The sequence below is a fragment of the Saimiri boliviensis genome, chromosome 11, assembly GCF_048565385.1.
Source record: "Saimiri boliviensis isolate mSaiBol1 chromosome 11, mSaiBol1.pri, whole genome shotgun sequence".
NCBI lineage: Eukaryota > Metazoa > Chordata > Mammalia > Primates > Cebidae > Saimiri > Saimiri boliviensis.
Window position 1 is genome coordinate 20,282,635 of NC_133459.1, and position 23,105 is coordinate 20,305,739.

General features: G+C 49.6%; 1 non-coding gene across 1 annotated transcript; it reads right to left on the bottom strand.

Moving 5' to 3' along the window:
- Positions 1–11,160: 11,160 nt before the first annotated feature.
- On the bottom strand, positions 11,161–11,301 carry LOC120366277 (U4 spliceosomal RNA). Its single transcript, XR_005581004.1, has one exon. It is a non-coding gene; the product is annotated as a U4 spliceosomal RNA (small nuclear RNA).
- Between the last annotated feature and the right edge of the window lie 11,804 nt (positions 11,302–23,105).

Here is a 23,105-nt window from a genome sequence, read left to right on the forward strand (position 1 = left end):
TGTTCCAGTTGTACCACTGGAAGACCGTGGGCAAGTTATTTCTCTTTTCTGAGACTCAAATTCCTCATCTGAGATAATATCTGCCCCACGAGGTTGAGCCCCGATGTAGTAGGCTCTCGAGCAATACTAGCTGTTGACACTATTATTTGACAGTCGAGGAAATTGAGTTCCAGACCCGTCTCTGTTACTAATTTGCCAAATGAGCTGGATCTCAGTTTGCCCGACTGGAGAAGGACGAGTTTAGAGGACCAGATGGGGGACCGAATGGTCTCCAAAGCCTGTTCCAGGCCTATTGTTCTCAGTAATGGCATCCTCCAGTCTCGGGACCCTTCCCAACCTCTGCAACTGGCTGTTCGTCGTACCTTTTTTGTTTGTTTGTTTGCTTGTTTTGAGACAAGGTGTTGCTCCGTTGCCCAGGCTGGAGTGCAGTGGCATGATCATAGCTCCCTGCAGCCCCAAACTTCCAGGCTCAAGCCATCCTATCCCACCTTAGCATCCAGAGTGGCTGGGACTACGGGTGCACACCACCACACCCGACTAATTTCATTTCTTGTTTGTAGAGATGGGGATCTCACTATGTTGGCCGGGCTGGTCTTGAACTCTTGGAGTCAAGTGATCCTCCTGCCTCAGCCTCCCAAAGTGCTGGGATTACAGATGTGAGCCACCATGCCTGGCCATTTGTATTCTTTGTCATAAACCAGTAGATGTAAGTGAATCACTTTCCTGGGTTCTGTGAGCTGTTCTATTAATGGCAAATGATTAATCCTGAGGAGGGAGTTGTGGGAGTCTCCAATTTATAGCTAGTTGGCCACCATTATGGGGGGTGAGGTGGCCCCAGGACTTTCCACTGGTGTCTGAAGGGGGGCGGTCTTGTGGGGCTGAGCCCTGAGCCCTTTCATTTGTAGGATCGGATGCTAAAATCAGGTAGACAGTGTCCAAAATGAATTGAATTGTTGCACATCCAGTTGGTGTCAAATAACTGAAAAAGCAGTTGGTGCAGAAAACACCTCCCAGCCTCCATTTAAAGAAGCTCTTGGCTACATGTGGTGGCCCATGCCTGTAATCCCAGCACTTCAAGAGGCCAAGTTGGGAGGATACTTTAGAAAAACACACCCTTTGGCCGGGCGCGGTGGCTCAAGCCTGTAATCCCAGCACTTTGGGAGGCCGAGGCGGGTGGATCACGAGGTCAAGAGATCGAGACCATCCTGGTCAACATAGTGAAACCCCGTCTCTACTAAAAATACAAAAAATTAGCTGGGCATGGTGGCGCGTGCCTGTAATCCCAGCTACTCAGGAGGCCGAGACAGGAGAATTGCCTGAGCCCAGGAGGTGGAGGTTGCGGTGAGCCGAGATCGCGCCATTGCACTCCAGCCTGGGTAACAAGAGCGAAACTCCGTCTCAAAAAAAAAAAAAAAAAAAAGAAAAACACACCCTTTTGATAATATTGTGAGGTAAGAGCTATTTCCCCTGGGAGGCTGAGGCAGGAGGATCACTTGAGGGGTTCGAAGCTGCAAGTGAGCCATGGTTGCGCCATGGCACTCCAGCCTGAGCAACAGAGCGAGTCCTTGTCTCTACAAAAATTAAAACAAAAACAAAAACGGTACTTTTAGGCCGGGTGCAGTGGCTCACAACTGTAATCCCAGCACTTTGGAAGGCGGAGGTGGGCAGATCACTTGAGGTCAGGAGTTTGAGACCAGCCTGGCCAACATGGTGAAACCCCATCTCTACTAAAAAATTTAAAAAATGTGATGTTGCCTGCAAGTAATTGCAGCTACAGGAGACTGAGGCATGAGAATCACTTGAACCTGGGAGGTGGAGGTTGCAGTGAGCCCAGATTGCCCCACTGCACTCCAGCCTGCGTGATGGAGTGAGACTCCATCTCAAACAAACAAACAAAAAATAACACTTTAAAAAAAGTAAAATTAAAATTAATGAAAGAAGGCCAGGCACAGTGGCTCACGCTTGTAATCCCAGCACTATGGGAGACCAAGGCAGGTGGATCACCTGAAGTCAGGAGTTCGAGAACTTCCTGGCCAACATAGTGAAACTCCGTCTCTACAAAAAAATACAAAATTAGCCGGGTGTGGTGGTGCATGCCTGTAGTCCCAGCTGCTCAGGAGGCTGAGACAGGAAAATTGCTTGAACCCAGCAGGCGGAGGCTACACTAAGCTGAGATCGCGCCACTACACTCCAGCCTGAGTGAGAAAAAAAAAAATAATAATAATAATAGTAATAAGGGGCCGGGTGCGGTGGCTCAAGCCTGTAATCCCAGCACTTTGGGAGGCCGAGGCGGGTGGATCACGAGGTCAAGAGATCGAGACCATCCTGGTCAACATGGTGAAACCCCGTCTCTACTAAAAATACAAAAAATTAGCTGGGCATGGTGGCGCGTGCTTGTAATCCCAGCTACTCAGGAGGCTGAGGCAGGAGAATTGCCTGAACCAGGAGGCGGAGGTTGCGGTGAGCCGAGATCGCGCCATTGCACTCCAGCCTGGGTAACAAGAGCGAAACTCTGTCTCAAAAAAAAAAAAAAAAAAATAATAATAATAATAATAATAATAATTGTAATAAAATGAATGAAAGAAGCTCCTGCCCACAAAATGAAATATGTTCCAGGAAACGAGGAGGGCATCCTGTTCAGACTGGGAAGGGGAGCCACCGCCGTGGTCACTGAGAGGATGTGACAAAGCTGTTGGTGGCTTCCCAAGGGGCGTCGTTCTATTTACACTTTCCTGCTCACTTGAAATGTTTCACAGTGATACACTTGGAAAGAAAATGCCGGGGCAGGATGCAGCAGAAAAGGCTCTGGATGGTGCCTGGCGTCCTGGCTTCTATGGTCACTGCTATGTCATCAAATCCACTCTATGATGTTGAGCAATACCAGCCCTTCTCTGGGCCACACTAGCCAGTCTCCAGTGGCCCTTCCAGAGCTCATACTTTATTTACTTTTTTTTTTTTGACAGAGTTTCGCTCATTACCCAGGCTGGAGTGCAATGGCGCGATCTCGGCTCACCGCAACCTCCGCCTCCTGGGTTCAGGCAATTCTCCTGCCTCAGCCTCCTGAGTAGCTGGGATTACAGGCACGCGCCACCATGCCCAGCTAATTTTTTGTATTTTTGGTAGAGACGGGGTTTCACCATGTTGACCAGGATGGTCTCGATCTCTTGACCTCGTGATCCACCCGCCTTGGCCTCCCAAAGTGCTGGAATTACAGGCTTGAGCCACCGCACCCAGCCACTTTTTTTTTTTTTTTTTTTTGAGATGGAGTCTCACACTGTCACCGGGCTGGAGTGCAGTGGCGCGATCTCAGCTCACTGCAACCTCCGCCTCCCAGGTTCACTTGATTCTTCTGCCTCAGCCTTCTGAGTAGCTGGGATTACAGGCACACACCAGCACACCCGGCTAATTTTTTGTATTTTTAGTAGAGATGGGGTTTCACTGTCTTGGACAGACTGGTCTGGAACTCCCGACCTCGTGATCCACACGCCTCAGCCTCCCAAAGTGCTGGGATTACTGGCGTGAGCCACCACACCCGGCCAGAGGTCATACTTTATTGGATAGTTTTCATTGACTTCAATCTACACACGTATTGTCTACTAGGTGTCTGTTTATTTTCATATCAAATCTCCTCCCACCAGCCCCTGGGCCCCTGGACGGCAGGGGCTATCTCCCCACAGCCTGTTGGCACTTAGTGGGTTTATGGACGGAGGAGAGGACAAATGAATGAGGGCCAGTCTGTGTCCCCAAACACCTCCACCCTTGAAGGACTTGGGGTTCCTGGACAGGAAGTCTTGCATCTCCTTGGGACTGGTGCCCACTCACGCACCTCCTCCTGCCTGTGCCCCTGGATGCCCTGAGAGGTGACGGGGGTGGCAGGAGTAAAAGGGAAGCTGGATTGCTCGGAGGCTCGGAGGCTCAGAGGCCTCCACTTCCTGCAGTGGAGACCCTGCCCAAGTCTGGCTCCAGCCCCGACCTCTGACTCCACCAGGAGAGTGCCAGGAAACAGACCTTAAGGCCGGAAACCTCCCTTGGGCTTGGCCTGGGCCCAAGCTCCTACTGGGCATGGGCTGAGCCCTGGAGCCAGTGGACCAAAAAGCCCACCCTTCTTGCTCAGCCTGGCAGAGCTGCTCTGCTGTACCAACGTGGGCACATTTTTTGCCTCTGAAACCACCACCAGCAGTTCCAAGCAGCCTGCTCTGGCAGGGAAAGCAGCTGGAGTCAGGAGATCTGGGTTCAGTTCCTACCTCTACTTCTCAATGGCTGGGAAAGCGTGGGCACTTTGCCACGCCTCCCTGAGCCTCAGTTGCTTCATCCTATTTCACACTTAGGGATTAAAATAGAGAAGGTCTCACATGAATTCTCTTCCTTTACCATATTCAAGGAGCTCAAAACAAGTTAAGCTTCCAGAGACAGCTGAAGCCCTCGTCAACCTCACTCCCTTTCTTCTCGGAGGGTGGCACCATCTAATCCCTGATTATCTTTAATATGCGTATTTATCCTATTCCTACACATTGCTGTATATGGCATAGCATCGCTGTGCATGGATTCAAATGTTATACGTATTATGACATTATACTGAACGCATTATTCTCTGATTTGCTTTTTACTCAATAAAATGCTTTTGAGATCTATCCATAGCCACACATGTGACTCTAATCATTTTCACTGCTTAACGTGGCATTTTATATATGCCACAATTCATCCATTCTCCTGTCAATATGTTTTAAGTTGTTTCCAATTATGTTTCATTATTTCAAGCAATACTGAAATGAATGTTCTCGTACATGTCAAGAAATGAATCACAGATGAGTGTTATCAGGGAGCATTCATTCACTGAGCAGTGGTGTTCACTACACACTCCGCTGACAATATGTTTTAACCCCTAACTACAGGAAATGACTTGACAATGAGACGGACCACTTGAGGTTGGGAGTCTCTGGGACAGGAGAGGAATCATTGCTGCCCTCTGTTCAGTGATTCCTATGGGCCAAGCCCAGTGCCCAGTGCTTTATCTCCTTGAATTCTCCCAAAAACCTTGTGAGGAAGCTATTAGTGTTACCCTAGGTGAAGAAACGGAGGCACAGAAAAGTTAGGCATCTCAGGCCGGATGCCGTGGCTCACGCCTGTAATCCCAGCACTTTGGGAGATCGAGGTAGGTGGATCACTTGAGGCCAAGAGTTCGAGACCAGCCTGGCCAACATGGTGAAACCCCATCTCTAATAAAAATACAAAAATTAGGCCGGGTGTGGTGGCTCAAGCCTGTAATCCCAGCACTTTGGGAGGCTGAGGCAGGTGGATCACGAGGTCAAGAGATCGAGACCATCCTGGTCAACATGGTGAAACCCCGTCTCTACTAAAAGTGCAAAAAATTAGCTGGGCATGATGGCACGTGCCTGTAATCCCAGCTACTCAGGAGGCTGAGGCAGGAGAATTGCCTGAGCCCAGGAGGCGGAGGTTGCGGTGAGCCGAGATCGCACCATTGCACTCCAGCCTGGGTCACAAGGGCGAAACTCCGTCTCAAAAAAAAAAAAAAAAAAAGAGATCGAGACCATCCTGGTCAACATGGTGAAACCTCGTCTCTACTAAAAATACAAAAAATTAGCTGGGCATGGTGGCGAGTGCCTGTAATCCCAGCTGAGGAGGCTGAGGCAGGAGAATTGTGAGAATCCAAGAGGCGGAGGTTGCAGTGAGCAGAGATTGCACCACTGTACTCCAGCCTAGGTGACAGAATGAGAATGAAACTTAGTCTAAAAAAAGAGAGAGAGAGGTTAGGTGTCTTGACAAAGATCACACAGTCATGGTTGAGCAGGAATTCAAATCAAATCTGGGTCTGTTTGATACAACTGCCCACATTTCAGCCGGAGCAGAGAGCCCCTGCTATGATGCCACAGAGCTTTGGAAGCACAAAGGCAGGAAGGACTGGTCCCCATCGGGAGGTGCTCAGAGAGGGCTTCCTGGAAAGATGAACATTGCAGAGGGCAGCAGTGGGAGGCATCTGGGAGGGAGACAGTCAGGCCAAGGCTTGGAGGCTGGTAGACAGTTCCTGCCCCTGAGTCGCTCACCAACTCCTTGACTCCTCCCTGCCATTGCCTGTATTTCTTTCCTCCAACTCCCCCCTGATCTCTGGAGTCCACCCTTCTCTCTTTCTTTTTTTTTTGAGATGGAGTTTTGCTCTTGTTACCCAGGCTGGAGTGCAATGGCGCGATCTCGGCTCACCGCAACCTCAGCCTCCTGGGTTCAGGCGATTCTCCTGCCTCAGCCTCCTGAGTAGCTGGGATTACAGGCACGTGCCACCATGCCCAGCTAATTTTTTGTATTTTCAGTAGAGACGGGGTTTCACCATGTTGACCAGGATGGTCTCGATCTCTCGACCTCGTGATCCACCTGCCTTGGCCTCCCAAAATGCTGGGATTACAGGCTTGAGCCACCACGCCCGGCCACCCTTCTCTTTTTACCTTCTTTCTCTTGAATTCCCTCCTCTCTCTTCATTTCCCGATCATCCATGCATCTGTTCATTCATTGTTAATTCATCCACTCTAACAGGAAGGAACTGAGTACCAGCTCTGTGCCAGGGCATTGGAGCCTGAGTGAGGCAGTCCCTAGAACTGGTGGTGAGTGTGTCCACCATACTCAACTCAACCCCTAAGAGGAGGCCCTGAGATCTGTCCTCTCCTTTAGACGCACCCAGAGACACTCTCACAACTGGCAACTGCCCAGAAAACAGCTGGAGACAGTCATGGCTCTTGGGTACCCCCTGCTGGTAATTTGGGATGTTGCATCCTGGGCTGGAGAGTCCAAGTGTGACTTCGGGAAGGGGGCTGTCCTGGATCCCCACTAACTCTCGGTGTACTGCAGCATCTGCCAGCGATTCCATTCTAGGGGCTTCTAAGAGTACAGTTACTGTCATAAACCCTTAATGCCCTAGTCTTTTTGTTGATGTTGTTTGTTTTTTTGAGACCGAGTCTCATTCTGTTGCCCAGGTCAGAGTGCAGTGGCGCAATCTCAGCTCACTGTAACTTCTGCCTCCCTAGTTCAAGGGATTCTCCTGCCTCAGCCTCCCCAGTAGCTGGGACTACAGGTGTGTGCCACCATGCCTGGCTAATTTTTGTATTTTTTAGTAGAGATGGGGTTTCACCATATTGGTTAGGCTGGTCTCGAACTCCTGACCTCAGATGATCCACCTGCCTTACCCTCACAAAGTGCTGGGATTACAGGCATGAGCCACCATGGCTGGCCTATGCCTTAGCCTTTGTCAGGCCCAGGCCAAACCAGAGTAAGAAGCCGTTACAGACGTATGTTTGTTCTACCGGGAAGGGGGACGGGGTGTGTGCTCTGGAATGCGTATGTGCATCACAGATGTGTGTGCTCCAGTGCTGTATGCAGGAGGGGTGTGTACATGGGAGTGTCCAGGTGTCATTTTGAGTTTGTGCTTCTGTATCATTGTCCTGTGGTGAGCTGGCCTATGTAAACTACCACCGAAGCCCGAGGGACCTGAGGGGACAAAGAAAGGCTGACAACTCCAGTTTCTTGGAACGAAAATGGGGACTTGCAAACAGAAGTGAGATCTCGAGCAATCGCAAGATGGTGCATCCCTGTACCTGCCTCCAGAAAATGTCCTTTTTTTCTTTCTTTCTTTTTTTTTTTTTGAGACAGAGTTTCACTCTCGTTGCCCAGGCTGGAGTGTAAGTTCGTGATCTTGGCTCACTGCAGCCTCCACCTCCTGGGTTCAAGTAATTCTCCTGCCTCAGCCTCCTGAGTAGCTGGGATTACAGGCATGCACCACCACGCCCAGCTAATTTTGTATTTTTAGTAGAGAGGGGTTTCACCATGTTGCCCAGGCTGGTCTCGAACTCCTGACTTCAGGTGATCTGCCTGCCTCAGCCTCTGAAAGTGCTGGGATTACAGGCATGAGCCATTGCACCAGTAGAAAATACCCTTTCTATAGCAAGCTTTTAGGGTAAAGACGTGCAGCTGGTCACGCCTCAGACATTCTGAAGCTCTTGACCACCGGGGAGTCCAGATTAGCATTTTTATGAAGAATTATCCATGCTACGGTCATTGTCTTAAGGACTTGCTGCAGAATTTAAGAACTTGTTGGACAGGTACAGTGACTCACACCTGTAATCCCAGCACTTTGGGAGACTGAGGTGGAAGGATTGCTTGATTCCAGCCAGGGTGACAGAGTAACATCCTGTACGTGCAAAAAAATTTTTTTAACTAGCCGGGTGTGCTCGTATGCATCTATATTCCCCTCTACTTGGGAGGCTAAGGCGAGAGGATCACTTAAGTCTTGGGGCCAAGGCTGCAGTGATTGGGTCACTGCATTCCAGCCGGGTGACAGAGTGAGACCTTATCTTAAAAAAATAAAATAAAATTGCTGCAAAACACTGTGGTATGCGGGAATCAGACACTGGTCATCTTGGCAGTTTCATTTCATGATGACGTCACTCTTGCCCTGCAACAGGCTATTTGCCTACAAGCTGGCTCTGGTGATACGGAGAAGTGAATGTGAGTAGCCCTTACCTGTGCACACTAGATGTTCTCTGGGTACATGCATGGAAGGTGCATGGGCAGCATTCTCACCTTAGATGGAGCAGCTTTGACGATTTCACTCTGAGCTCCCTAGTAGGATCTGGCGCCAGTTGTCCGTGAACATCCCCTGTTCTGGCTTCATTCTCCTCCCAGTCTCACTTCCCCGCTCCCCTACTCGTCTTTCTTGGGATCTCCTCCCGTGTGGATTACCTGCCTTCAAATTCTGTCTCAGAGTCTTCTCCAGGGAGATGAAGGAGGCAGCCAGCCAGGCGGGGGGCAGGAGGAAGGGGGCAACACACTGAGGTTGGCAGAGTGCAAAGATGGCAAGAGCCTGGGTCCACGGTGACACTGTTAGGGAAACAGGAGCATAAGAGAGTCAGGATGACACCATTTTGAAATTAACTGTGGCCAGGTGCGGTGGCTCACGCCTGTAATCCCACCACTTTGGGAGGCCGAGGCGGGCAGGTCACCTGAGGTCAAGAAGTTGAGCCCAGCCTGGCCAACGTGGAGAAACCCCGTCTCTACTAAAAATACAAAAATTAGTTGGGCGTGGTGGTGGGTGCCTGTAATCCCAGCTACTCGGTAAACTGAGGCTGGTGAATTGCTTGAACCTGGGAGGCAGAGTTTGCAGTGAGCTGAGATCACGCCACTGAACTCCAGCTTGGATGACGGAGTGACACTCCATCTCAAAAAATAAAATAAAATAAAATAATAAAGGCCGGGCGCGGTGGCTCAAGCCTGTAATCCCAGCACTTTGGGAGGCCGAGGCGGGTGGATCACGAGGTCGAGAGATCGAGACCAACCTGGTCAACATGGTGAAACCCCGTCTCTACTAAAAATACAAAAAATTAGCTGGGCATGGTGGCACGTGCCTATAATCCCCGCTACTCAAGAGGCTGAGGCAGGAGAATTGCCTGAACCGAGGAGGTGGAGGTTGCGGTGAGCCGAGATCACGCCGTTGCACTCCAGCCTGGGTAACAAGAGCGAAACTCCGTCTCAAAAAAAAAAAAAAAAAGAAAAAAAAAAGAATAATAAAATCAACCGCATCTTTAAACTAGCAAGACACATTCCTTGCCAGTCACAACTCGTGGTCACGGGATGCTTCTGGCTAAGGAAGCAGTTTAGTTATGCCTGCAAGGGCGAACTCTTAGGATGGCAGGATGTCTAGATGTGCTGATATCACAAAACAGTATCTGCTTTTAAGACAGTTATAGTCATGCTTTGATGTATTCCCACACTAAAATACCAAGGATAATTTTCTTTAAATCAATGAAGCACTAAATTTTCTTTAAAAAATAATTATTGGCCGGGCGCGGTGGCTCAAGCCTGTAATCCCAGAACTTTGGGAGGCCGAGGCGGGCGGATCACAAGGTCAACAGATCGAGACCATCCTGGTCAACATGGTGAAACCCCGTCTCTACTAAAAATACAAAAAATTAGCTGGGCGTGGTGGTGCGTGCCTGTAATCCCAGCTACTCAGGAGGCTGAGGCAGGAGAATTGCCTGAACCCAGGAGGCGGAGGTTGCGGTGAGCCGAGATCGCGCCATTGCACTCCAGCCTGGGTAACAAGAGCGAAACTCCGTCTCAAAAAAAAAAATAATAATAATAATAATAATAATTATTGTGGCCAGGCACGGTGGCTCAAGCCTGTAATCCCAGCACTTTGGGAGGCCGAGGTGGGTGGATCACGAGGTCAAGAGGTCAAGACCATCCTGGTCAACATGGTGAAACCCCGTCTCTACTAAAAACACAAAAAATTAGCTGGGCATGGTGGCACGTGCCTGTAATCCCAGCTACTTAGGAGGCCGAGGCAGGAGAATTGCTTGATCCCAGGAGGCGAAGGTTGCGGTGAGCCAAGATTGCGCCATTGCACTCCAGCCTGGGTAACAAGAGCGAAACTCCATCTCAAAAAGAAAAAAAAAAATTATTGTATTTATGGCTAGGCACTGTGGCTCATGCTGTAATACCAGCACTTTGGGAAGTCGAGGCAGATAGATCACCAAGGCCAGGAGTTCAAGACCAGCCTGGCCAACATGGTGAAATCCCATCTCTAATAAAAATACAAAAAGTTAGCTTAGCTTGGTGGAGTCTGCCTATAGTCCCTTGGGTGGCTGAGGTGGGAGCATTGCTTGAATCTGGGATGCAGAGGTTGCAGTGAGCTGAGATTGCACCATTGCTCTCCAACCTGCACAGGAGAAAGGGCCCCGTTTCGAAAAAGAATCATATTTTTAATTAATTAATTAATTTTTTTTTTGAAATGAAATCACTCTGTTGCCCAGGCTGGAGTGCAATAGCACAGTCTTGGCTCACTGCAACCTCTGCCTCCCAGGTTCAAGCAATTCTCCTGTCTCAGCCTCCCAAGTAGCTGGGACTACAGGCACGTGCCACCGCATTTGGCTATTTTTTTTTTTTAATGTTTTTAGTAGAGATGGGGTTTCACCACGTTAGCTAGGACAGTCTCGATCTCCTGACCTTGTGATCCGCCCACCTCACCCTCCCAAAGTGCCGGGATTATAGGCATGAGCCATTATGCCCAGCTTTTATTTCAAAGACAAATACTTCTGAAATTCTTTAAAAACTTTTGTTTTTATTTTTATTTATTTAGTTAGTTAGTTGTTTTAAATTCAGTCTCCATAGAGAATGTCAAAAATTGCCAATGCTGACCATTTTTCAAGTCATCATGGTGGGGTATTGGGAAAAGTTTTCAATTAGCAATAATCATGCCTCAGATAAACCTCATTGGCTACGATACTGCCACTGCTCAAAGCTTGTTTTTATATTTTATTTTATTTTATTTTATTTTATTTTATTTTATTTTATTTATTTATTTATTTATTTTTGAGACGGAGTTTCGCTCTTGTTACCCAGGCTGGAGTGCAATGGCGTGATCTCGGCTCCCTGCAACCTCCGCCTCCTGGGTTCAGGCAACTCTCCTGCCTCAGCCTCCTGAGTAGCTGGGATTACAGGCACGAGCCACCATGCCCAGCTAATTTTTTGTATTTTTAGTAGAGACGGGGTTTCACCGTGTTGACCAGGATGGTCTCGATCTCGTGACCTCATGATCCACCCGCCTCTGCCTCCCAAAGTGCTGGGATTACAGGCTTGAGCCACCGCGCCCGGCCTATTTTATTTTTTTAAGCCAGTCAAATTTAGCAGTGGGGGGTGTTATTTTCTTTTTCTTTCTTTCTTTTTTTTTTTGAGACGGAGTTTCACTCTTGTTACCCAGGCTGGAGTGCAATGGCGCGATCTCAGCTCATCGAAACCTCCGCCTCCTGGGTTCAAGCAATTCTCCTGCCTCAGCCTCCCGAGTAGCTGGGATTACAGTCACGTGCCATCATGCCTAGCTAATTTTTTGTATTTTTAGTAAAGACAGGGTTTCATCGTGTTGATCAGGATGGTCTCGATCTCTTGACCTCGTGATCCACCCACCTCGGCCTCCCAAAGTGCTGGGATTACAGGCTTGAGCCACCGCACCTGGCTTATTTTATTTTTCTAGACAGTCTCACTCTGTCGTCCAGGCTGGAGTACAGTGGCCCCATGACGGCTCACTGCAGCCTCCACCTCCCGGGCTCAAGTGATCCTCCCACCTCAACCTCCCGAGTAGCTCCACCCCCAGCTAATTTTTGCATTTTTTTTTTTGTGTGTGTGTGTAGAGATGGGGTTTCACCCTGTTGCCCAGGCTGGTCTTGAACTCCTAGGCTCAAGTGATCCACCTACCTCAGCCTCCCAAAGTTCTGGCATTACAGATGTGAGCCACTGCACCTGGACTCCCATTTTGTCTTTCTTGAAAGGCTCCCTTGATCTCAGCCCATCTGCTCCTCCACTGCCCCCAGCCTGGTTACCTGGTCAACCCCTGCAGAACCCACTCTAGCCCCCCTGATGGCATTCTGTCTCCTCTTCAAACTGTTTCCCACTCAGCAGCCAGAGATAAGCTTCAAGATATAAGCTGGGTCATGTTCTCCTGTGGAAAACCCTTCAAAGGCCGCCTATGACCCTGTGTGCCTGCCCTACAGAAATCTCCAGCCCCATCTCCCCACTCCCGTCCCATAGGAGCTCCAGCCCTTAGATTTGTTCCTTGCTGTATCGTGGCTGGGCAGGGGCAGGCTGGATTTCCCAGGCACCGATGACAGCAGGCTTCCAGTGGGAGACTGGAAGACAAGAGGAGAGAGAAACCCCCTCCTGTCCTCCAAAAGGTACTTCTCTCCCTACGTACTTCCTCCATGGCTGCCACCAGACCTGCCTGGGCTGGGCCCAGCTTTGCTGAGGTGACCTCTGCTCCTGGGCTCCAGCTGCCAGCATCTCTGCTCTTTGTCCCACCATCCTGGGAGAGAGCTGTGCTCATCTCTGGGTTCCCACGTCTTCCCTGCTGCTTTCTCTGTACCTCCCTCACCTAGGCAGCGAATTCCCCAGCTTAAATTCCCTGTACTTCGAATACTTGAGATTTCTGTTTTCTGATTTGACTCTGACTTACACAGGCAGGCTTCCAGCCTGAGGAGGAAGCCAGCAGCCTGTGTGAGGCAGAGCCAGGAGAACGGCAGAAATCCTAAGCCTGAGCCGTGGTGCGCCTCACTTCGGCTCCCCTGCCTCTCCGCTTACAGTCAAATCCTGTGAGATTGTCAATTTCCTATTTGTGGCTGGGCGCAGTGGCTCACACCTGTAATCCCAGCACTTTGGGAGGCTGAGTCAGGCGCATGGCTTGAGCTCAATAGTTCAAGACCAGCCTGGGCAACATGGCGAAACCTTATCTCTGCGAAAAATATTTGAAAATTAGTCGGGCACGGTGGTTGCGTCTGTAGTCCCAGCTACTCTGGAGGCTGAGGTGGGAGGATCGCCTGAGTCAGGAAGGTTGAGGCTGCAGTGAGCTCTCATCATGCCACTGCACCCAAGCATAGGTGACGAAGGGATACCTGCCCAAAAAAAAAAAAAAAAAAAAAAACCTAATTGTTTCTCTTAGGCTGGGTGTCCCAACGTTTGCATCTGAAAACATTTGTATTTTGTGGCAGAGACCTGTAGCTGTGCCGAATATTGGCTCTCCCTTTCTTTTCCTTTTATTATTATTATTTTTTGAGATGGAGTCTCACTCTGTTGCCCAGGCTGGAGTGCAATGGCACGACCTTACCGCAACCTCCACCACCCAGGTTCAAGCAATCTCCTGCCCCGGCCTCCTGAGCAGCTGGGACTACAGGTGTTTACCACCACACCTGGCTAATTTTTGTATTTTTAGTAGAAATGGAGTTTCACCATGTTAGCTAGGCTGGTCTCTAACTCCTGACCTCATGATCCGCCTACCTCAGCCTCCCAAAGTGCTTGATTAGAGTCATGAAGCCACCGCACTCAGCTTGAACAGAGGACTTTTTATTATGTCCAGGGGCTGTGCAGAATGGAAACCACACTTGCCTGTCTCCCAGGAAGCCAGATGAGGCTGTTCCAGCTGTGGCAGAAAAGATGCGTGCAAATTTCAGGTTGACCATGTGAAGGTAAAGCTTGCCCTTTCCCGTTTTTCATCTGGAATGCGGTTGTCCTGGAGGAGCCAGCACATGCTCTATCATTAGGTTGGTGCAAAAGCATTATTGCAGTTTTTGCCATCACTTTTAATAGCAGGGAAGCTGGATCAAAGTATCACAAACTGGGTGGCGTAAACAACAGGAACTGATTGTCTCACAATCCCAGAGGCCAGAAGAAGCAAGTCAGGGTATTAGCCGCTTGTTTCCTTCCGAGCGAAGGTTCTGTTCCCTCACCTTGGCTTGTAGATGGCCACCTTCCCTCTACAAGGTTTCTCTGTGACCCAGTCTCATGCCGGGCATGGTGGCTCAGCCTGTAATCCCAGCAGTTTGGGAGGCCGAGGTGGACAGATCACCTGAGGTCAGGAGTTCAAAAGCAGCCTGACCAACATGGTGAAACCAGGTCTCTACAGAAATACAAAAATTAGCCGGGCGTGGTGGCACGTGCCTATAGTCCCAGCTACTGGGGAGGCTGAGGCACAAAAATCGCTTGAACCTGGGAGATGGAGGCTGCGGTGAGCTGAGATTGTGCCACTGCACTCCAGCCTGAGCCACAGAGCGAGGTAAAATGAGACTGAGACCTACTGGGCTGCATTCCCAGGCAATTAAGATTAAGGCATTCTAAGTCACGGGATGAGATAGGAGGTCGGCACAAGATACAGGTCATAAAGACCTTGCTGATTGCCACAAAGAAGCCGGTCAACCCCACCAAAAACCAAGATGGCCACGAGAGTGACCTCTGGTCGTCCTCACTGCTACACTCCCATCAGCACCATGACAGCTTACAAATGCCATGGCAACGTCAGGAAGTTACCCTATATGGTCTAAAAGGGGGAGGCATATCATTAAGAAATTACCATAAAAATGGGCATGTCTATGGAGTAGCCATTTTTTATTCCTTTACTTTCTTTCTTTCTTTCTTTTTTTTTTTTTTTTGACACGGAGTTTCGCCTTTGTTACCCAGGCTGGAGTGCAATGGCGCGATCTCGGCTCACCGCAACCTCCGCCTCCTGGGCTCAGGCAATTCTCCTGCCTCAGCCTCCTGAGTAGCTGGGATTACAGGCACGTGCCACCATGCCCAGCTGATTTTTTTGCGCTTTTAGTAGAGACAGGGTTTCACCATGTTGACCAGGATGGTCTCGATCTCTCGACCTTGTGATCCACCCGCCTCGGCCTCCCAAAGTGCTGGGATTACAGGCTTGAGCCACCGCGCCCGGCTTTTTTTTTTTTTTTTTTTTTTGAGGTGGAGTTTTGCTCTTGTTGCCCAGGCTGGAGTACAATGGCGCGATCTTGGTTCACTGCAACTTCTGCCTCCTGGGTTCAAGATTCTCCTGCCTCAGCCTCCCAAGTAGCTGGGATTGCAGGCATGTGCCACCATGTCCAGCTAATTTTTTGCATTTTTAGTAGAGGTGGGGTTTCTCCATGTTGGTCAGGCTGGTCTCGAACTCCTGACCTTAGGTGATCCACCCACCTCAACCTCCCAACGTGCTGACATTACAGGCGTGAGCTACCGTGACTGACTGTTCCTTTACCTTTTTTTTTTTTTTTTTTTACTTCTTTTAACCCCGCCTCCCCCTTTACTTTCTTAATAAACTTGCTTTCACTTTACAAACTTGCCCTGAATTCTTTCACGCACAAGATCCAAGAATCCTCCCTTTGCGTCTGGACTGGGACCCCTTTCCTGTGACACGGGGAAAAGGGCTATACCTGTCCCCATTGCTATGGCCCAACAACCTCCTTGTGTCCCAGCTGGGGCGATGCCTTCCCTGGGACAAGAGATACCTGTGTACTGTCCTAGCCCTGGGTTCCTGTGGTGGCTTCTTTGTACACCTGCAGGGCCTCTTTGCCCATCCCTGACACAGCTGTCCAATCAGAGACAGGCAGGCCTGGTAGCTGGGGAATGTTGACCTGTAATCATCAAAGAGATCAGAATCCAGTTTTAAAGAGTTTATCCAAGCAAAAAATCTGGGAATAGCCATCCAGAAACATGGGCTCCAGAGAAAAGGAGTCAGTGCTCCAAAATTAAAAGTTAAAGTCTTGGAGCCAGGTGGGGTGGGGGGGTGTGAAACTGAAGACCTAGCTATTCAGGAGGCTGAGGTGGAAGGACAGCACGAACCTAAGAGTTGGAGACTGCTCTGAGCCATCATCACACCACCGCACTCCAGCCTAGGCTACAGAGCGAGACACTGTCTCTCTTAAAAAAAAAAAAAATAAAAATAAAAAAGTGGCCAGGCACTGTGACTCAGGCCTGTAATCCCAGCACTTTGGGAGGCTGAGGTGGGCGGATCACCTGAGGTAAGGAGTTTGAGATCAGCGTGACTAATATGGAGAAACCCATCTCTACTAAAAATACAAAATTAGCCGGGTGTAGTGGCTCATGCCTGTAATCCCAGCTACTCGGGAGACTGAGGAAGGAGAATCGCCTGAACCAGGGAGGTGGAGGTTGCGGTGAGCTGACATGGTGCCACTGCACTCCAGCCTGGGCAACAAGAGCAAAACTCCATTTCAAAAAATAATAATAATTAAGATCTTGCTCATATAGGTGGAAAACAAAGAAATTTAGTAGAACTATGACATTTTCTATAGCAGGCTGGTTTATGAGTTACAATATAGCTGGTTACAATTTTTCTTCTTTTTCATATAGTTTGTTTTATTTTCCTTTCTAATTTGTGTATTTAACATTCTATCTAGCTAATGTGATAGGAAGCTTTGTGTGATAGAGAAAAGAAGGAAGTTCATCTATAATGAAGATTGACAGTTAAAAGGGAAAGTCTGCCCTGCCACCCTTTAGTCATTTACCACATTTCACAAACAATGTGGGTAAGGAAAAGCCGACCTAAAACAGAAATGCGAGTTATGGCTGCCTGTTTCCATGACTCAGCTCCCATAATCTCATTCCTTTAAGTGTAAGGTATTTTAAAGTTCCAACAGCTTAGATTTTGAATTAATTATTTTCACAGAAACTACAGGGCAATAAGGCACCAGAGTCCTGGACTTAAGACCACTGTGTGTGATTCACCATAAACGTTGGCATATTAAAGGCTCTGAGAAGTCCTGCAGGAAATTACAACTTGAACTTTGTTTTACTCATATTTCCTAATCCCATCTGACCTTTAGTACTTTATTGAGTGCCCACTGGGTTATATTCCGAAAGCTGAGGCCATAGCAGTGAAACAAAGCACACAAAATCCCCTGCCCCATGGGGGCTCCGTTCTAGTGAGTCCGTTTATCATCAAACATCTATTAATATCCTCTAGAATGCTACCCATCAGGACACCATCCAGATACGGCTGTGCTTTTCCGGGCCACACAGAGGGGACACCCCCCAGGTGCACCCTGTATGAGTGTCAGGGCCAACTGCTTTCAGGGCAGGAAGAGGAGGGTATTTGAAGAATCCTCTGCTTCCTTCATTTGTTTATTGCCTCTTTTAATAAATGCTGTTGAAAACCTACCATGTGCCAAGCTCCCTTCTAGGCACCGGGAATCTGAAGATGAATAAGATCAAGTTTCGGCCAGGCGCGGTGGCTCAAGCCTGTAATCCCAGCACTTTGGGAGGCCGAGGCGGGTGGATCACGAGGTCGAGAGATCGAGACCATCCTGGTCAACATGGTGAAACCCAGTCTCTACTAAAAATACCAAAAAAAAAAAAAAATTAGCTGGGCATGGTGGCGCGTGCCTGTAATCCCAGCTACTCAGGAGGCTGAGGCAGGAGAATTGCCTGAACCCAGGAGGCGGAAGTTGCGGTGAGCCGAGATCGCACCATTGCGCTCCAGCCTGGGTAACAAGAGCGAAACTCCGTCTCAAAAAAAAAAAAAAAAAGGGCCGAGCGCGGTGGCTCAAGCCTGTAATCCCAGCACTTTGGGAGGCCAAGGCGGGTGGATCACGAGGTCGAGAGATCGAAACCATCCTGGTCAACATGGTGAAACCCCGTCTCTACTAAAAACACAAAAAACTAGCTGGGCATGGTGGCGCGTGCCTGTAATCCCAGCTACTCAGGAGGCTGAGGCAGGAGAATTGCCTGAACCCAGGAGGCGGAGGTTGCGGTGAGCCGAGATCGCGCCATTGCACTCCAGCCTGGGTAATGAGAGCGAAACTCCATCTCAAAAAAAAAAAAAAAAAAAAAAAAGATCAAGTTTTGACCCTCAAAGAGCTTCCCATCGGGTGGGAACTGTTCCCACTAGAAATAATGGAACTCCCCTAGTCCCAGTACAAAGGCTCCCCAGCTTCCCTGCCCTCCCTCTCCTTCCCAGACTGACTCCTAATTCTCCATGCCCTCCTACCCAACCGCCACCTCCCATTCAGGAAATGGCTGGCTTTGCTTCGGGCTGAGGCCTAAAGTGGATCTAACCCTTCCATCTTCCCTCTCGGGGGCAGGTATCGCGAGGAGGTTCGTCTTTAGGGATTTTACTTCGGCTACTCCTAGGCCAGAAAACCCTCGGAGAGTTACTCAGAGGTGCAACTGACAGTGTCGGTCCATAAGGCCTCGAAGTGCCAACCAGTCAGGGGCTGTGATGGGACAGTTGGCCTCAGCTGGCCTCAGGGAGCCCCTCTCCCTGGGGACCCAGGTTAAGCTTAAGGCATTTTCTAAGTCACAGGATGAGACAGGAGATCAGCATAAGATACAGGTCATACAGACCTTGCTGATAAAACAGGTTGCAGTAAAGAAGCCGGCTAAAACCCACCAAAACCAAGATGGCGATGAGAGTGATCTCAAGGTCACCTGGGTAAGAAGCTGGGAAGATGCAGCTGACTGGGTGTGGTGGCTCACGCCTGTAATCCCAGCATTTTGTGAGTCCAAGGTGGGCAGATCACGAGGTCAGGAGTTTGAGACCAGCCTGGCCAACATAGTGAAACCCCATCTCTACTAAAAAAAAAAAAAAAAAATACGGCCGGGCGCGGTGGCTCAAGCCTGTAATCCCAGCACTTTGGGAGGCCGAGGCGAGTGGATCACGAGGTCAAGAGATCGAGATCATCCTGGTCAACATGGTGAAACCCCGTCTCTACTAAAAATACAAAAAATTAGCTGGACATGGTGGCGCGTGCCTGTAATCCCAGCTACTCAGGAGGCTGAGGCAGGAGAATTGCTTGAACCCAGGAGGCGGAGGTTGCGGTGAGCTGAGATCGCGCCATTGCACTCCAGCCTGGGTAACAAGAGTGAAACTCCGCCTCAAAAAAAAAAAAAAAAAAAAATACAAAAAATTAGCTGGTCATGATGGTGGGTGTCTGTAATCCCAGCTACTCGGGAGGCTGAGAAAGGAGAATCTCTTGAACCCGAGAGGCAGAGGTCACAGTGAGCGGAGATTGCACCACTGCACTTCAGCCAGGCCACAGTGCAAGACTCTGTCTCAAAAAAAAAAAAAAAAAAAAAAAAAAATAGCTGGGAAGGCTTCTTGTCTGAAGTTGGGGGAGGTAAGTGTGGACCCTCCCTGTGCCCTGGGGCGGCCATTCACCAGGCTAAGCAGTGACAAACCAGGGAGACTTGAGCAAGTCCTGGCTTTTCTCTGGGTCATTTCCCCTTCTGTCAGATAGAAGTGGTTGGATTAGAGTATCTTTTAGGCCCTGTAGGTTTCAGACACTCTAGAGTGGAATCTGGGCGTATCTGACCTGCCCTCTCTCTCTCCCCAGCCACCTCCTGGGCCCCTCGCTCCTTCCTCAGCTTAGGGTCTGGGGAATGGCTCAGAGCTTTCAAGCTGAGCAAATAAACGTGTTTGGGCCCATAGGGAGCAGGGGGCCGGGGAGGGCATGGCTATTTTTATCACAGAATGAAGGATTTTCACAGCTGCTTCTGCTGTGTCCACACACGTTCCACAAACCCAGGCTATCGGAGTGGCTAGGGTGTGATTGGAGGGGGTTCACCCCTAAGAGAAAACCTTCCCAGCGAGATGCCTGACTCTTCCCCTGTAGGGATCCATTTACACTGCCCTTCCAGGCCGGGTGTGGTGGCTCACGCCTGTAAAGCCAGCACAATAGGGAGGCCGAGGCAGGTGGATTGCATGAGGTCAGGAGTTTGAGACCAGCCTGGCCAGCATGATGAAACCCCATCTCTACTGAAAATACAAAAATCAGCTGAATATGGTGGTGCGAGCCTATAGTCCCAGCTACTCGGGAGGCTGAGGCAGGAGAATTGCTTGAACCCAGGAGGCAGAGGTTGCAGTGAGCCAAGATTGTACCACTGCACTACAGCCTGGGCAACAGAGCAAGACTCTGTCTCAAAAAAAAAAAAATTGGCCGGGAGTAGTGGCTCACGCCTGTAATCCAAGCACTTTGAAGGCCAAGGCAGGCGGATCACCTGAGGTCAGGAGTTCAAGACCAGCCTGACCAAAATGGCGAAACACTGTCTTAAAAAAAAAAAAAAAAAAAAAAAATTTCTCGTCTTAGGCTTCCCAAATGTAGGAGCCCCGAAGGAAGGGCAGACGCTGAGTCAGAAACACTCTGGCAGGAAGGAGTCTGGCAATTCTCAGGGCATTGGGTATAAAGGATCGGGGGTGACTCAGGAAAGTCCCGGGGGCTGGTTCGCATTCGCAAACGTGGTGGACCTACACACGGCAGGCCCGGGGCTGGGAGGCTTTTGCCAGCAGTCTTTCCTACAGATTAACGTGAATAAAGTTCACTGATTTAGTGCCAGGCACTGTACTTACCCTCTGCAGAGATGACCTCAGGTGCTGTTCCACTTCCAGACTACACTGAACCCACCCACATAGCTCCATTTCTGACCCCACCATCCCAGGCCAAGCTCTTCCACTGATGCCTGACCCAGGTGGCTGAAATCGTCCCATCTGGTCCCCCTCACCCGGACTCCTACAACCCTTCTTCATACAGCACACAGGAAGAGATTTTCTGAAAGTCATATGAGGGCTGGGTATGCGGTGGCTCAGGCCTGTAATCCCAGCACTTTGGGAGGCCGAGGCAGGGGGATTGCTTGAGCTCAGGAGTTCAAGACCAGCCTGGCCAACATGGTAAAACCCCGTCTCTACTAAAAATACAAAAATTAGCTGGGCGCAGTGGTGCGTGCTTCTAATCCCAGCTACTCGGGAGGCTGAGGGAGGAGAATCGCTTAAACCCGTGAGGCAGAGGTTGCAGCGGGCTGAGATTGTATCACTATAAAAAAAAAATAATCTATTGTGTGAATATGCTACATATATTCACTTATTAGCCTTGATGGATGTGGAAGTTGCTTCTAGGTCTTTCCTACTGAGGTTTGAGAACAGGGGCTGTGGCAAACATTCTCATTCACAACTCCTGGAGTGTGTGTGCAAGATTTTCCCGTGGTGTGGACCCAGGAGTGGAACTGCAGGGTCACGTGTGAGTTCAGCTTTCGGGATCGCCTCCTCTTTGACCTCATCTCCCTCCACTCTCTACTTTGACTACCAAGCTGCAGCCACACCAGCCTCCCTTTCCTTGAACAAGCCAAACCCATCACAGCCTCCAGAACTTTGCACCCACGACCCCTCCCTTCAGAGTGTGTTTCTTTCTGGGATTCCCATAACTGGCTTTTACTTATCCTCAGGACTGCATCAGCTATGACCTCCTCAGCCCAAATGTCACTTTCCCTGTCCCCCCATCTAAATGACTTACTCCCATTCCTACCCTAATCACCTGTGTTTCATTTCTTTTCTTTTATTTCTTTCCTTTCTTTCTTTTTTTTTTTTTTTTTTGAGACAGAGTTTCGCTCTTGTTACCCAGGCTGGAGTGCAATGGCGCGATCTCGGCTCACCGCAACCTCCGCTCCTGGGTTCAGGCAATTCTCCTGCCTCAGCCTCCTGAGTAGCTGGAATTACAGGCACGCGCCACCATGCCCAGCTAATGTTTTGTATTTTTAGTAGAGACGGGGTTTCACCATGTTGACCAGGATGGTCTCGATCTCTTGACCTCGTGATCCACCCGCCTCGGCCTCCCAAAGTGCTGGGATTACAGGCATGAGCCACCGCGCCCGGCTCCTTTTTTCTTTCTTTTTTTTTTTTATTTGAGACGGAGTTTCGCTCTTGTTACCCAGGCTGGAGTGCAATGGTGCGATGTCGGCTCACTGCAACCTCCGCCTCCTGGGTTCAGGCAATTCCCCTGCCTCAGCCTCCTGAATAGCTCAGATTACAGGCATGTGCCACCATGCCCAGCTAATTTTTTTTTTTGTATTTTTAGTAGAAACGGGGTTTCACCACATTGACCAGGACGGTCTCCATCTCTTGACCTCGTGATCCACCTGCCTCGGCCTCCCAAAGTGCTGGGATTACAGGCTTGAGCCACCACGCCCGGCCCTTTTCTTTTTCTTAATGAGATATTATTGCCCTGTCACCCAGGCTGGAGTGCAGTGGCATGATCTCAGCTCACTGCAACCTTTGCCTCCCCGCCTCCTGGGTTCAATCGCTTCTCCTTCCTCAGCCTCCCCAGTAGCTGGGATTACAGGCATCCACCACCACACCAGGCTAATTTTTGTAGTTTTAGTAGAGACACGATTTTACCATGTTGGCCAGGCTGGCCTCTATCTTCAACCTCAAGTGATCCTCCTGCCTCAGCCTCCCAAAGTGCTGGGATCACAGGTGTTCCCAGCCTAGGCTCAAACTCTAGAAAGGCTGAGATCATGGTTTTTTTTTTTTTTTAACAGCTGTATCCCCTAGAACAGTGCCTGATATATAGACAAAAAGTGCTCAACAAAAATTTTTTGTGGAGGAGGGTACTAATCTAAATCTCATGTTAGAAATGAGAAAACTGAGACTCAGAGAGGGTAAACCATGTGTCCAAGGTCACAGAGCTTGGGGGTGGCAGAACCAGGACTGAGCCCTGGTCTGACCAGTTCCAGTGTCCCTGTTCTTTTGGAAGGAGGAGGTCTTGTCCTAACATAAACTTTTCTTCCTGCTCCCGTTATCAGTTGGCCATTCCACGCCACCTGTGCAGCCACCTGTTGGAGGGAACCCTGGTCCTTCCCTTGGCTGGCACTCCTCCAGCTGCAGGGGTGAGGACTGTGTGGCCTTGGACCATGGGAGACTTGGAGTTCTACCACCTGTTCCGGGAATGGGGCCCACTCTGCCCCCGACTCACCTTCTGCCTATATTAGAGCCCCACGCTCTGTGCCCCTTT